Source organism: Culex pipiens, chromosome 2, assembly GCF_016801865.2.
Source record: "Culex pipiens pallens isolate TS chromosome 2, TS_CPP_V2, whole genome shotgun sequence".
In the NCBI taxonomy this organism is placed as follows: domain Eukaryota; kingdom Metazoa; phylum Arthropoda; class Insecta; order Diptera; family Culicidae; genus Culex; species Culex pipiens.
The window spans coordinates 163045011-163059646 of NC_068938.1; the positions used below are offsets into that span (position 1 = coordinate 163045011).

The following is a 14636-nucleotide window of genomic DNA, read 5'->3' on the forward strand; positions in this document are numbered from 1 at the left end:
CTTGAATTTCTTGAATTTCTTGAATTTCTTGAATTTCTTGAATTTCTTGAATTTCTTGAATTTCTTAAATTACTTGAATTTCTTAAATTTCTTGAATTTCTTAAATTTCTTGAATTTCTTGAATTTCTTGAATTTCTTGAATTTCTTGAATTTCTTGAATTTCTTGAATTTCTTTAATTTCTTGAATTTCTTGAATTTCTTGAATTTCTTAAATTTCTTGAATTTCTTGAATTTCTTGAATTTCTTGAATTTCTTGAATTTCTTAAATTTCTTGAATTTCCTAACATTCATGAATTTCTAAAATTTCTTGAATTTCTTAAATTTCTTGGATTTCTTGAATTTCTTGAATTTCTTGAATTTCTTGAATTTCTTGAATTTCTTGAATTTCTTGAATTTCTTGAATTTCTTGAATTTCTTGAATTTCTTGAATTTTTGAATTTCTTTAATTTCTTGAATTTCTTGAATTTCTTGAATTTCTTGAATTTCTTGAATTTCTTGAATTTCTTAAATTTCTTGAATTTCTTAAATTTCTTGAATTTCTTGAATTTCTTGAATTTCTTGAATTTCTTGAATTTCTTGAATTTCTTGAATTTCTTGAATTTCTTGAATTTCTTGAATTTCTTGAATTTCTTGAATTTCTTGAATTTCTTGAATTTCTCGAATTTCTTGAATTTCTTGAATTTCTTGAATTTCTTGAATTTCTTGAATTTCTTGAATTTCTTGAATTTCTTGAATTTCTTGAATTTTTTGAATTTCTTGAATTTCTTGAATTTCTTGAATTTCTTGAATTTCTTGAATTTCTTGAATTTCTTGAATTTCTTGAATTTCTTGAATTTCTTGAATTTCTTGAATTTCTTGAATTTCTTGAATTTCTTGAATTTCTTGAATTTCTTGAATTTCTTGAATTTCTTGAATTTCTTGAATTTCTTGAATTTCTTGATTTTTTTGAATTTCTTGAATTACCGTCATCAGGGGTGACATTGGGTCTGGGTGGTGAGATTGGGTCATACAAAAATGCTGAAATTTGTATGACCCAATCTCACCCCCCAGACCCATTGTCACCCCTGATGACGGTACTTGATTTTTTTTGAATTTCTTGAATTTCTTGAATTTCTTGAATTTCTTGAATTTCTTGAATTTCTTGAATTTCTTGAATTTCTTGAATTTCTTGAATTTCTTGAATTTCTTGAATTTCTTGAATTTCTTGAATTTCTTGAATTTCTTAAATTTCTTGAATTTCTTGAATTTCTTAAATTTTTTGAATTTCTTGAATTTCTTGAATTTCTTGAATTTCTTGAATTTCTTGAATTTCTTGAATTTCTTGAATTTCTTGAATTTCTTGAATTTCTTGAATTTCTTAAATTTCTTAAATTTCTTGAATTTCTTGAATTTCTTGAATTTCTTGAATTTCTTGAATTTCTTGAATTTCTTGAATTTCTTGAATTTCTTGAATTTCTTGAATTTCTTGAATTTCTTAAATTTCTTGAATTTCTTAAATTTCTTGAATTTCTTGAATTTCTTGAATTTCTTGAATTTTTTGAATTTCTTGAATTTCTTGAATTTCTTGAATTTCTTGAATTTCTTGAATTTCTTGAATTTCTTGAATTTCTTGAATTTCTTGAATTTCTTGAATTTCTTGAATTTCTTGAATTTCTTGAATTTCTTGAATTTCTTGAATTTCTAGAATTTCTTGAATTTCTAAAATTTCTTGAATTTCTTAAATTTCTTGAATTTCTTAAATTTGTTGAATTTCTTGAATTTCTTGAATTTCTTGAATTTCTTGAATTTCTTGAATTTCTTGAATTTCTTGAATTTCTTGAATTTCTTGAATTTCTTGAATTTCTTGAATTTCTTGAATTTCTTAAATTTCTTGAATTTCTTAAATTTCTTGAATTTCTTAAATTTCTTGAATTTCTTAAATTTCTTGAATTTCTTGAATTTCTTGAATTTCTTGAATTTCTTGAATTTCTTGAATTTCTTGAATTTCTTGAATTTCTTGAATTTCTTGAATTTCTTGAATATCTTTAATGTCTTGAATTTCTTGAATTTCTTGAATTTCTTAAATTTCTTGAATTTCTTGAATTTCTTGAATTTCTTGAATTTCTTAAATTTCTTGAATTTCCTAACATTCATGAATTTCTAAAATTTCTTGAATTTCTTAAATTTCTTGAATTTCTAGAATTTCTTGAATTTCTTAAATTTCTTGAATTTCTTGAATTTCTTGAATTTCTTGAATTTCTTGAATTTCTTGAATTTCTTAAATTTTTGAATTTCTTTAATTTCTTTAATTTCTTGAATTTCTTGAATTTCTTGAATTTCATGAATTTCTTGAATTTCTTGAATTTCTTGAATTTCTTGAATTTCTTGAATTTCTTGAATTTCTTGAATTTCTTGAATTTCTTGAATTTCTTGAATTTCTTGAATTTCTTGAATTTCTTGAATTTCTTGAATTTCTTGAATTTCTTGAATTTCTTGAATTTCTTGAATTTCTTGAATTTCTTGAATTTCTTGAATTTCTTGAATTTCTTGAATTTCTTGAATTTCTTGAATTTCTTGAATTTCTTGAATTTTTTTGAATTTTTTAAATTTCTTAAATTTTTTTGAATTTCTTGAATTTCTTGAATTTCTTGAATTTCTTGTATTTCTTGAATTTCTTGAATTTCTTGAATTTCTTGAATTTCTTGAATTTCTTGAATTTCTTAAATTTCTTGAATTTCTTGAATTTCTTGAATTTGTTGAATTTCTTGAATTTCTTGAATTTCTTGAATTTCTTGAATTTCTTGAATTTCTTGAATTTCTTGAATTTCTTGAATTTCTTGAATTTCTTGAATTTCTTGAATTTCTTGAATTTCTTGAATTTCTTGAATTTCTTGAATTTCTTGAATTTCTTGAATTTCTTGAATTTCTTGAATTTCTTGAATTTCTTGAATTTCTTGAATTTCTTGAAATTTTTGAATTTCTTGAATTTCTTGAATTTCTTGAATTTCTTGAATTTCTTGAATTTCTTGAATTTCTTGAATTTCTTAAATTTCTTGAATTTCTTGAAATTCTTGAATTTCTTGAATTTCTTGAATTTCTTGAATTTCTTGAATTTCTGGAATTTCTTGAATTTCTTGAATTTCTTGAATTTCTTGAATTTCTTGAATTTCTTGAATTTCTTGAATTTCTTGAGTTTCTTGAATTTCTTGAATTTCTTGAATTTCTTGAATTTCTTGAATTTCTTGAATTTCTTGAATTTTTTGAATTTTTTGAATTTTTTGAATTTCTTGAATTTCTTGAATTTCTTGAATTTCTTGAATTTCTTGAATTTCTTGAATTTCTAAGATATCATAAATTTCATTTTTTGTATGAATTTCTTTAATTTAAAAATCTTAAATTGTTAAATTTTTTAAATTTCTTAAATTTTGTAGAACTTTTGCGCATAACGGAGATAGACCGTAACTTGCAAGTGCCTTCGAGACATTTAGAACATCGAAAATTACCAAAGCAGAATACTACTTTTTTTTAAATAGCTGTTTCGAAATTAAATAAAGAAAATTGCAGAATTTTTTTCTGCTTTTCAATCATATTTCCAAGAAGTTATTTAAAATGCTATTGCTAATGCCATTACAACAAAAAGAAATCGAAAATTATACCTAAAGCTATAACTATAACTTAAAAACCGTTGAAAAAGTTTCAATTGCAAATTCGATTTTACTTTCATAAAAAAAACTTCTTAAACAAGATTTTGCACCATCACGCACTACATGAAAATCACATAAAAAACGAAAATTTAAAAATAAGTCTTTTGGTAATTAAGCTTTAAAAATACAAGATTAAATAAAAAAATCCAAAATTTTTGCGTACCTATTGCATTCCAAAATGTCCTAATCATAACCTACAAATTTGACGAAGGCACCAAAATCAAACAGAAAATCCCTTCTCAAGATACAGAATTTTATAAATTTTCAAACTCATTTTGTAAGACTAGCTCCTAAAATTATATGGAAAATTAATGATATAAAATCTCTTATATTAACATAGGGAATGGGCAAAGTTTCATCAAAATCAATGAAAATTTAAATATTGCAAAATTGTATAGAAATACTCTTTCTTCCATTTCAAGCATTTCCGCGAAAAAAAATCATGATTTTTAAATGATGCTTTCCTTTTATTTAGGAAAAAAATGTTTTCCAAAACTTGCACCACTTGAGAGCAACTTTTGACCAGGGTATGGACCACCACCCAGAGAGAAAAATTGATGATTAATAATGTCACCCATCATTCTGAGTTGGACGTTCTGTGACACAGTATCCGTGCAATGTCAGCAGCCGAAGAAAGCATGCAGGATGTAGATGGGAGGCCACACCGTTGACACATTTTATAGTTAATGATGGCATCGGATTACACTCACACAAACACACGCACACGACAAGCTGTAGAAATGACGGAAAAGCTTGAGGGGTCCTTGTTCGTCTTCTTCTTTGTCATTTTCTTTCCCGTGTGCCTAGAATGAGTCGTCGTCGTCGTATTATTTTACGAAAGCCCTTCATATCAACAAAAACACACTCGTACGCACTCACACACGTAGAAATCCAAATGAGCAAGGAATCTGTGTCGACGAGTGTTTCGAGACATGTTTCAACCCCCGCTCCAGATGATGATGATGGCTGACGGAAAACGACAAGCTCTGACGGAAAAAGGGTGGATGTCGCTGTTGGAGAGCAGAGACGCATCCTCCGGGGTGACATATTTCATCAAGTGTCTGTCTGTAATCTACTTTTGAGGAATGAGGATTTCGCCGACAGCCAGATGGAATAATAATAACTCTAGGAGTGTGCGTGTTTTAACATTAATGAAACCATGAGTGTCAGAGATCCACAAAATTTGAATTTGTACGTGAAATCGAGTGAAATGTTACCGTGGAAATAAATAGACCAAATTAACTAAAATTTGGAGTGAAGACTCTTTAGCATAAAGCGTGATTTTGCAATCTCACTTAAAAAAAATACAAATTCATGCGTTTCCAATATGGAAAATTACAAAATTATTTAAATTATTTTTAGCATATAGGGGTAATTCTCCGCAACCCATACGAAATCGGAAAAAAGTTGCCTCGACCACTCTTCGATTTCCGTGAAACGTTGCTCTAAGCGGTAAGTTTGGTCCCTGATCACGAATCCGAGGTCCATTTTTCAATATCTCGTGACGGTGGGGCGGTACGACCCCTTTCATTTTTCTGGTTTTTTACTAAGACACGTTTTTCAGTGATTTGTAGCTCGCAACCGTGAAGAGATAGAAATTTGGTGTCAAAGGGACTTTTGTGTAAAATTAGACGCCCGATTTGATGGCGTACTCAAAATTCCGAAAAAACGTATTTTTCATCAAAAAAGTTAAAAAATAGTTTTAAAATCGCTGCCATTTCCCGTTACTCAACTGTCAAAAATCGTGAGACATGGGGGATTTTATGGGAAATTTAATTTTCTTTTCGAATCTGAAATAACCCAGAAGGGTCATTTTTTCATTTAGAACAAAATTTTTCATTTAAAAAATTCCGTGTTTTTTCTAACTTTGCAGGGTTACACTTAAGAGTGTAACAATGTTCTACAAAGTTGTAGAGCAGACAAAAAAATTTTGATATATAAACATAAGGGGTTTGCATGTATTCTTCACGAGTTATCAGAATTTTACAAAAAAAAATTTGAAAAAATTATGATTTTGACCATTTTTGACCAGTTTTTCGAATTTTTAACCCCTAAAACTCAATCGTGTGCTTTTGAAAGTATTTTTTTCGGAAAGTTCAGCTAATTTTGCATAAGAATGACCCCTTGGACGATTGTTGTGGCTTGTGCACTGCTTGTATGTGGGGATTTTTCGAAAATAAAAAAAAAACAAACCGGATACACTCACTCATCACAAAAATATTTTTTTTGAAAGCAAATTCTGATTCTCGCAATGCACGAGTTTATATATCAATTTTTTTGTTTATGTCTGCACAACAACTTTGTAGAACATGTTCAACTCTAAAATATAACCCTGCAAAGTTAGAAAAAAAAGGAATTTTAAAATGAAAATTTTGTTCTAAATGAAAAAATGACCCTCCTTGGTTATTTCAGATTCGAAAAGTACATTAAATTTCCCTTAAAATGACATATCTCACGATTTTTGACAGTTGAGTAACGGGAAATGGCAGCGATTTTAAAACTATTTTTTAACTTTTTTTTGATGAAAAATACGTTTTTTCGGAATTTTGAGTACGCCATCAAATCGGGCGTCTAATTTTGCGAGCTACAAATCACTGAAAAATGTGTCTTAGTAAAAACTAGAAAAATGAAAGGGGTCGTACCGCCCCACCGTCACGAAATATCGAAAAATGGACCTCGGATTCGTGATCAGGAACCAAAATAACCCCTTAGAGCAAAGTTTTACGCAAATCGAAGAGGGGTCGGGGCAACTGCTGTGTGAGTTGGCGGAGAATGACCCATATGAAATATTTAATTTTACTTTCATTTCACAGAGCGGTATTTTTTCATTTAGATCAACATTTTCCATTTGAAAATAACGTGTTTTTATAACTTTTGAGGGTTACTTTTAAAAAGTTTTGTACAAATTTGCATAGCACACAAAAACTGAAATGTTGTTAAATAAACATGAAGGGTTCGCATGTATTCTTCCCAAGATATCAGAATTTTATGAAAAAGTATTTTGAATTAGTTGCATAAGAATCATAATGCATAAAAATGTTGCAACCTTGCGCGTCAAAAATTAGCTGAGAATTAATAAAAAAAAGTTGGTATTTGCATTACATTAAAAGTTGGTTATGATAGATTCTTGAAAAATTGTATAAAAAAAGTGTGATAAGTACTATCAAAGTGTTCCACGTTACTTTTCCAAGTTTTTTAGGCTCCATAAAATTGTTTGTTTTGGTCGTCGTCAGAATGATAATTTTTCAGCGTGAAAATTCACTTAACATTATCATCATAAAGGTTAGTGATTTTTCACGATTAAATTCACGATCACGGACAGCATTAAATCCGTGAAAATTGGAAATTTTTCTATGAAATTTTACAACTTTCTTAAATCAATGCTTAAATAACAGACTCGACTATCTTAAATAAAGATTATCCGAAGTAGCGTAGTTTAGGGGTCATTAAATTCCGAAAAAACATTTTTTTCTTAAAAAAAAGCACTGAGATAGTTTTAAAATCAATGCTTTTTCCTGTTACAAACCTCGATAATCAAAAATAATACAACGAAAAAAAATGTGATTCGATTATCCGAAACAACTATATTGACTTTCAAATCTGGTTTTGGTTTGAACGAAAAATAAATTTGTTGGATGGACATTTAAATGTAAAATAAATAAAATGGAAGCTTTTTAAATCGAATATGTTTTTAATGCAAAATGTTGTACTTCTTTTGAAATTAGATTTACCAGGTTGCGTTTATATTTTTTTTGTCCCGTTAAATTTCCGTGAAACTGTGTGTATCGAAATTATAGCCACCGTAATAATTGCAAATTTTTGGCGTGAATTATCACATGCATGCATTTTAATTTCATTTTTTTTCCAAAATTAACCTGTTCGAAAATTAGCCTTCGTCCTCAACTTGACGAGTTTGCTTTTTATAAACCTTTAATCTTTTAACTGTCACAACTTACAATCTTTTTAACCGAATGCCTAAAAAATGTGAGCACTTAGGGACCATCCATAAACCACGTGAACACCTTAGAGGGGGGGGGGGGAGGGGGTTTTGCGATTGTCCACGCTCCATACAAAAATGATTTTATTTGTATGGAAATTGTCCACGATGGGGAGGTGGGTAGGGGGGGAGTTGAGATTTCCAAAAAAGTGTCCACGTGGTTTATGGATGGTCTCTTACCATCCAATTGAATTATTGCAACCCCTTAAGTGATAAAATCGTTCAGAGTGTCTCTACTCATAGTATAGTCTTTTGAATAATGTTAATCAATATTGTATGAACACAACATTTTTATTTCCACTTATGCCACTTATGCAATTTTTTTTTTAAGATGCGTAGAAGGGATACACCAAATTTAATAAAACTAATTTAAATTACAAAAAATAGACCATTTCATTTTTAATTTTTAACCGATTTTGCGTAAAAATAAAATTAAAATTAGCAAAGTGTTAATTATAAATCATTTCAAATTAGGCCGTTTCTAATATTTTTTGAAGTTAATGTCCCTCGACTCTGAAATGCTGTCCAGTTGTTTTACCATCATTAGTTTCCAAAATAACTTAGTATTTGCGAAAATTTTGTTTCTTGCAAAAAAACAAGGTTTTTGCGGTGCTGTAAGTTGGAATTTCATAAAAATTCAAAACATTTTTAAACAAGCCCAAACATGCTAATCATGCAAAAATGCATTTTAGATGGTTTTAAGTTGATTAGACTTTAATTTTCATGAAATTTAAAAGTTTTTTGGAAAAAATATTTGTTTTTTCAGACCAATTTCGAAGGGGGGTGGGGGGAGGTTGGGGTGACATAAACTTTGAAAAATATTTGCAATGAAACATTTTTTATAACTTGTTTTTTTTCAGATTTGAAGAACCAAAACAGAAGAATAAAGAAAGCAAAAATCTCTGCCTGTATGTTTTGTGGGGATTGACTTGACGGGACAAGAAAAGCTCCATTCCATCCCAAAATTCACCGGGTCGTCTCACCAGCCGTTGACGGATTGAGCGAAAAGTTTGTACAAGACCCAGGTCGGTCGGTCCTTTTCCCTGCCACACAGTCACACCGAAGCCAAAGATGACGGTATGATGTGAATGATGACAATCATCACCAGACGAGGTGGGAGGTGGGGGGATGCAGCTGCTGTAAAGTTGACGTGAGGCAAAATATTATCTTTAGCTTTCAGGGGGTGGGGTCTCTTCAACCTCCCAATTTCACCTTTTGTGTTAATTTTGTAAAATGTTCTGTGTTTTGATTTGCCGCACGTTGCCATAAGAGTTTCAAGGGTAAAGTAGAATACCGTATGGGGATGAGGGTGTAGCCTAATTAATTGCGATCTTTGCCTTTAGTGTCTTCTGATGAGTTTGTTTGGCAAGCATTTACGAACTTGGGCATTGAGGATGAGGACGATGAGTTGGTATATAACTTTATGACACCCTTGAGATCTCATAATTCTTCAAGTTCAAGATTATGACGGTCGTATTCAATGTCATGTTACAGTTAACCAGCTTGTGAAGGTGACAAATTATTGTTAGGATGATTTCCGAGTCTTGCCAATACAAATTCTGACAAAAACAAATATGTATTCTTAGCCAGCAAAATCCCAAATAGAATCTGATTCCCAAATCTATTTTCCACCTGACAAAGTGAAAACTCAGCAAAAACCCTTCTGTTGCCCTACTTTGTGTTGAAAGCAAAACTTTGGCCCTCTTTATCACTCACAAAAAAGCGGTACAAATCGGACTTTTCGTTGAGCTGGTTTTGCCAACTTTACCACATCAGGTAGCGAGCACACCAATCGAATTCTAAATCGAAAAGCGAAAAGCAAAGTTTTGCCTTACCTCAATCAGTGGGGTGGGAGGTGATTTTTCATTTCAACATTGCTTCGCTATTGCCATTAGGGATTGGGTTGGTTTTTCGTTGGATTTTTGCGTTTGTGGCTCTTTGATAGATGAGTTCAATATTCGAAAGTATTTTGGTTGATTTTGAAGCTTTGAGAATACCATAAAATTGTGTTTCTTTAAAAAAGATTTTCATTTTGTTTGATGATGAATTATATTAAATTTCAGGATCCAGCTCAATAATTATTTAAACTCATTTATTTTCTAATTAATGCTTTTATCAATTATTTAATATTCATCAACTCTCGTCATAATTTTCATCCAGCAAAAACTAAGGGCCTCAGCTCTTCCAAAAATAGAACCAAAGGTAAGACCAATCCACAAGGGAATTTCGCACTTCACCAACTCCTTCACCCACAACTCACCACCCACCATCAGTTCACATAGACGTCGGTGTGCCGTGAGCAAAAATAATAAATAAACATAACGCTCTTTCCCCTCTCTAGTCAGCCACAAGTTGAGATTGCCACCCCGAGCGAGGCCATAAAATCACAGTTCGACGGAGACGGAGTTCGATTTCACCCCTTTTTATGGCGTTCCGTTCTCCTGTTGCTCATAAATACCTTCGGAACTGGGCCCACAAATGGGTTCTGGTCAGGTGAGTTCGCCTGTTGCCCTTCAGGTGACTTGAGTGACGAAAATAGATCGAATGTCTGAGTAGAGGGCAATCAAATGTATGGAATATTTTTGTGGACAGATTTGGATTCATCAGGTAAAATTACAGAGAAACCTGAGAAATTTTTTGATGGTATTTGCCAATTTTCATCAAGATATACTTTTTGATGCAAAAACTACAGCAGTTCGAGCAAGAGACTGTACCAACCCCAACAAAAATGAGAGCCGATTTGGTGATATTCACCTAAATGGTTCATTTGTATTTTCCATATCAAAGTCCAGGCCACGAACGAGCTTCTGAGCAATTCTCTGAGAATTCGGTCATTCGACTTTTTTTTTGTACTTTTTAATCCGGTTGAAACTTTTATGGTGCTTTCGGTATGCCCAAAGAAGCCATTTTGCATCATTAGTTTGTCCATATAATTTTCCATACAAATTTGTCAGCTGTCCATACAAAAATGATATATGAAAATTCAAAAATCTGTATATTTTGAAGGAATTTTTTGATCGATTCGGTGTCTTCGGCAAAGTTGTAGGTACACGGATTCCGATCTTTTCGAAAACAATATCTTCAAAAAATTTAAATCGAGAATAACATTTCAAAAGGACCAAACATTCAATATTAGGCCATTTTGAAATGTTAGTCTTGATTTTAAAAAAAAATATTGTTTTCGAAAAGATCGGAAAATTTCACAAATGTTTCATATTTTAACATTGTAAATCGGACCATTAGTTGCTGAGATATCGACATTAGAAAATGATGGGTTGTTTGGGTGAGACTTAGAAAACATAAATTTTCCTGTTTTTAAACCTTTGCATGGCAATATCTCAGCAACTAAGGGTCGTATCAACAAAGTTCAAAAAAGCAAAATATAGAGAATTTTCTCAGCTTTTCAAAAATATTTTTTTCAAAGGTGGGCAAACATGGGCACTTATTTAAAAAAATGAATAACTGCAACTATTTTCAAAAAAAAGTTACCTGAAAATGGCTATAACTTGAAAACGGTGCAGTTTATTAAAATTTTGGAAAAATGAAGTTGAAAAAATTTGCGAACAATATTTCGATTTTTTGAAAAAATCTGTATTGATTCTAAAATTCATAACTCATAAGTTGGCATTGGATGTCCTCTAAAACATATCAGAAAATAAATAAAAATAGTGTTTTTTTTGCAAATCAAGTTTTATTAACAAAAAGTGAAATTAAAAATCACCAAAACAAATTTACCCTGTATAATTTTTTTTCACTACCATATCCATACCTACAACTTTGCTGAAGACAGCAAATCGATCAAAAAATTCCTTCAAAAGATACAGATTTTTGGATTTTCACAGATCATTTTTGTATGGACAGCTGTCAAATTTGTATGGAAAATTATATGGACAAACTAATGATGCAAAATGGCTTCTTTGGGCATACCGAAGGCACCAAAAAGATTTCAGCCGGATTAAAAAATACAAAAATTAAAATTGAAGAAAAAATACCGATTCCGTAGAGAACTGCTTTTCTTCTGTTTAAATTCACACATTGTTTAAATAAAGAGTTTTCGATTAGTGCGCTGACCACGGGGACGCGCCGTCTTGTTTTTGCATGCTCATTTTCATTCTTTTTGTGTCGCTGTTTGTGTGCTTGGGTGCGTGGTTATTATAATTAAATAATGTCATCATTGGTGCGCTGACCACGGGGACGTGCTATCTTGTTTTTGCGTGCTCATTTTCATTCCTATTGTGTCGCTGTTTGTGTGCTTGGGTGAGTGGTTATTATATATAGGTGAAGGGATTTTATTAAATGATCATTATATTGCATTATTATATTTAATTGATTATATAACCACACTATATTTTACACTTAACACATTATACAAAACACATATGAAACTGTAAACTGGAGCGTTTGGTATGGTATGTCCACACATCCTTCCTCCCCTGTAGATTCTGTGAAATGTGATCCGTTCTCAGAATCCTCTCTGCGGTAAACACAACGTAGTAGGGCTGGCCGCTTTAATTTTTGCAATACATTTTCGGGTGTTCTCGGATGTACTGCAATTATTAATAATGACAAGAAAAGTGCTTGGGGCGTAATCTAATCACAAGACTTTCCAGCATGCTTTCATCGGACTGGCTGCGTTTGTGTTAGATTAGATTAGATTAGATTAGACACATTGTTTAAATAAAGAGTTTTCAGTTTTTTTTTTAGAAAACTGCTTTTCAAATCTCCTTTTTTTCATCTTGACCCTTTTATGCCCGAATTGGATTTAGATTTTTTATATTTTTTGCCATAAAAAGTAGGTCGTTTTGGGCAACTTTTGTTTTACGAAAAACTTTACATTTGAGCAATTCTTTACGAATAGTCCTATTTTAATTTTGTGTATTTTTTTATTTGGCTCAAACTTTTTTTTTTTTTTTTTGTTCATAACTTATTTTTATTAGGTCCTTTTAGGTGCTGTGACCAGGTTAGGACCGAGGATCAAAAGTACAAAAAATAATAAAAGAAAAATAAAAATAAAAACCGGAACTGATCTAGATTATCATTTTCTCGTGCCATGTGTCAGCAAGTGTGCGATCACGTCAATCTGTTCCTCGGGTGTCTTGCACTGCCTCAAGCGACCTCTGTATTCTCTGTAAATGGACCACAGCTCCGACTCGCTGTACAGCTTCGGTTCGCCTTGATCCGCCTTCGGGGTTGCACCGGCGCCGGCGCCAGTATTATCTGGACTTCTTCCTGCGGGACGAGGATGTTTTTCTTCCGTCCCGACGGACGGCACCGCTCCAGGTAGCGGAGGAAAATCCGCCGCGTTGAACGCGGCTACAGCCGGAGTCTGCTTGTCCTTCTTCCATGCTGGCGGCTTCGGCTTGGACGCCTGCTGCCTCGACTGGATGAACTACGCACGTTTGGGACAGCTGCGGTCCAGACCCTCGTGGGATCCAGAGCAGTTGACACACTTCTTGGCTTGCGTTTCTTCTGCGTTGCACTTTTCCGTGCTGTGGGCACCCCCACAGCTGCTGCACCTTGGCTTGAGATGGCAGTTACTGGTTCCGTGACCGAACTGCAAGCAGTTCTTGCACTGGGTCACGTGCGGTTCTTTGTTCCGGTAGGCCACCCACCGGACGACGACTGATCCCACTTTCTTTACCTTGCTACTCAACTCCTTCAAACTGGTGTGCCCCTTGGGGAAGAGCACGATGAAAGGCGTCTCATCGATGGCGGGAAGCTGCTGCTTCCGCCTGATGGCGTGTACTGCCAAGACGTCCAGCTGATGTTCCGTCTTGAGCAGCTCCTTGACGTAATCCGGTTCCGCGTTCGGGAGACCTCGCATTACTACCCGGTGCGGTCTCGCACTGCGCTTTCCGTGCGTATAGAACTGCACCTTGTTCTTCTTCAGGTGAGCTTGCACCGTGTCGAAGTCGTCGCTCGAAAAGCACGTAATTTTGGTGCAGTACCGCGTCAGTTTGTGTTCCGGCTGGACATCACATGTCGACATCACCTTCGCAAGGCGGGCGAAACTCGTTTCTTTCACCACCAGCGGCGGCTGCTTCTTCTCCCCTGCCGACTTGCCGGGTGCTGGTACCTCGGGGGTGGTTTTTTCTGCTGCTGGGTTCGCATTGTTGTTGTTGTTGCTCTTCTCCGCTAGCGGGCTGAACTTGTTGTTGCTGAGCAGCTTCTCCACTTCCTGGCCATTGCCGTCGTTGATCTCCTCCTTAGCCTTCCTGCGCCGAACCTTGATCACGGGACGAAATTCGCCCCCGTCCTCTCCTCCTCCTTCGGAGTCTTCCACTTCCATGCCCGTCGCCGCCTGCGTTTTGGGTTGGAACCCGTCCGGTTTCTCCCACACACTTTTCTTCATGGCCGCGTTCCAGTAGAACGGCCTTCCATCCTCAGCCCTATGCTCCGTCCACTCACTCTCCGCCGTCGCGGCCGCCGCCATGGCCGTCGGCGAAAGTTAAAAAAAAACACCGCCAAAAACGCGCTCAAAGGAAACACGTCTGCTCTGAGCAAGCTGTCAAACTGGAATGCGGCTCAAACTTTGTGAAGTCCTTTCCTATGAACAAAGAAGCCATATTGTGTCATTTGTTCACCCATACAATTCTCTTTAAAATGCTGGCAGCTGTTCATACAAAAATTTTAAATCTGTAACTTTTGAAGGAATTGGATGAATGATTTTGTGTCCTTGGTAGCGTTGTAGGTATTGTTGAAGAATATTCAGAAAAATAGGTACCCGGAAATGCAGGTTTTTTTATATTTTAAAAATTCAAAAAAAAAATTTAGCTCAGCGGCGTAATTTTTGTCGCTAGTTTTTGTTCGCCGAAAAGATTTTCTGCAATGAGCAAACCTTCGTTATTTCAGCCTTTATACCACATGAAATGCTTAGCAGACAATTCTCGGTCGTTATTATTGACCCTCTTAATAAAATTGCTCAAAGTGCCCCTAACCCAAACGCCTAACTGACA

The 14636-nt window shown here is 33.6% G+C and overlaps 1 protein-coding gene across 3 annotated transcripts in view; it reads right to left on the reverse strand.

Annotated features, from left to right (window-relative positions):
* The window catches only part of LOC120416738 (5-hydroxytryptamine receptor-like), a 341954-nt gene that overhangs the window by 253579 nt on the left and 73739 nt on the right, over positions 1–14636 (reverse strand). The window lies entirely within an intron of this gene.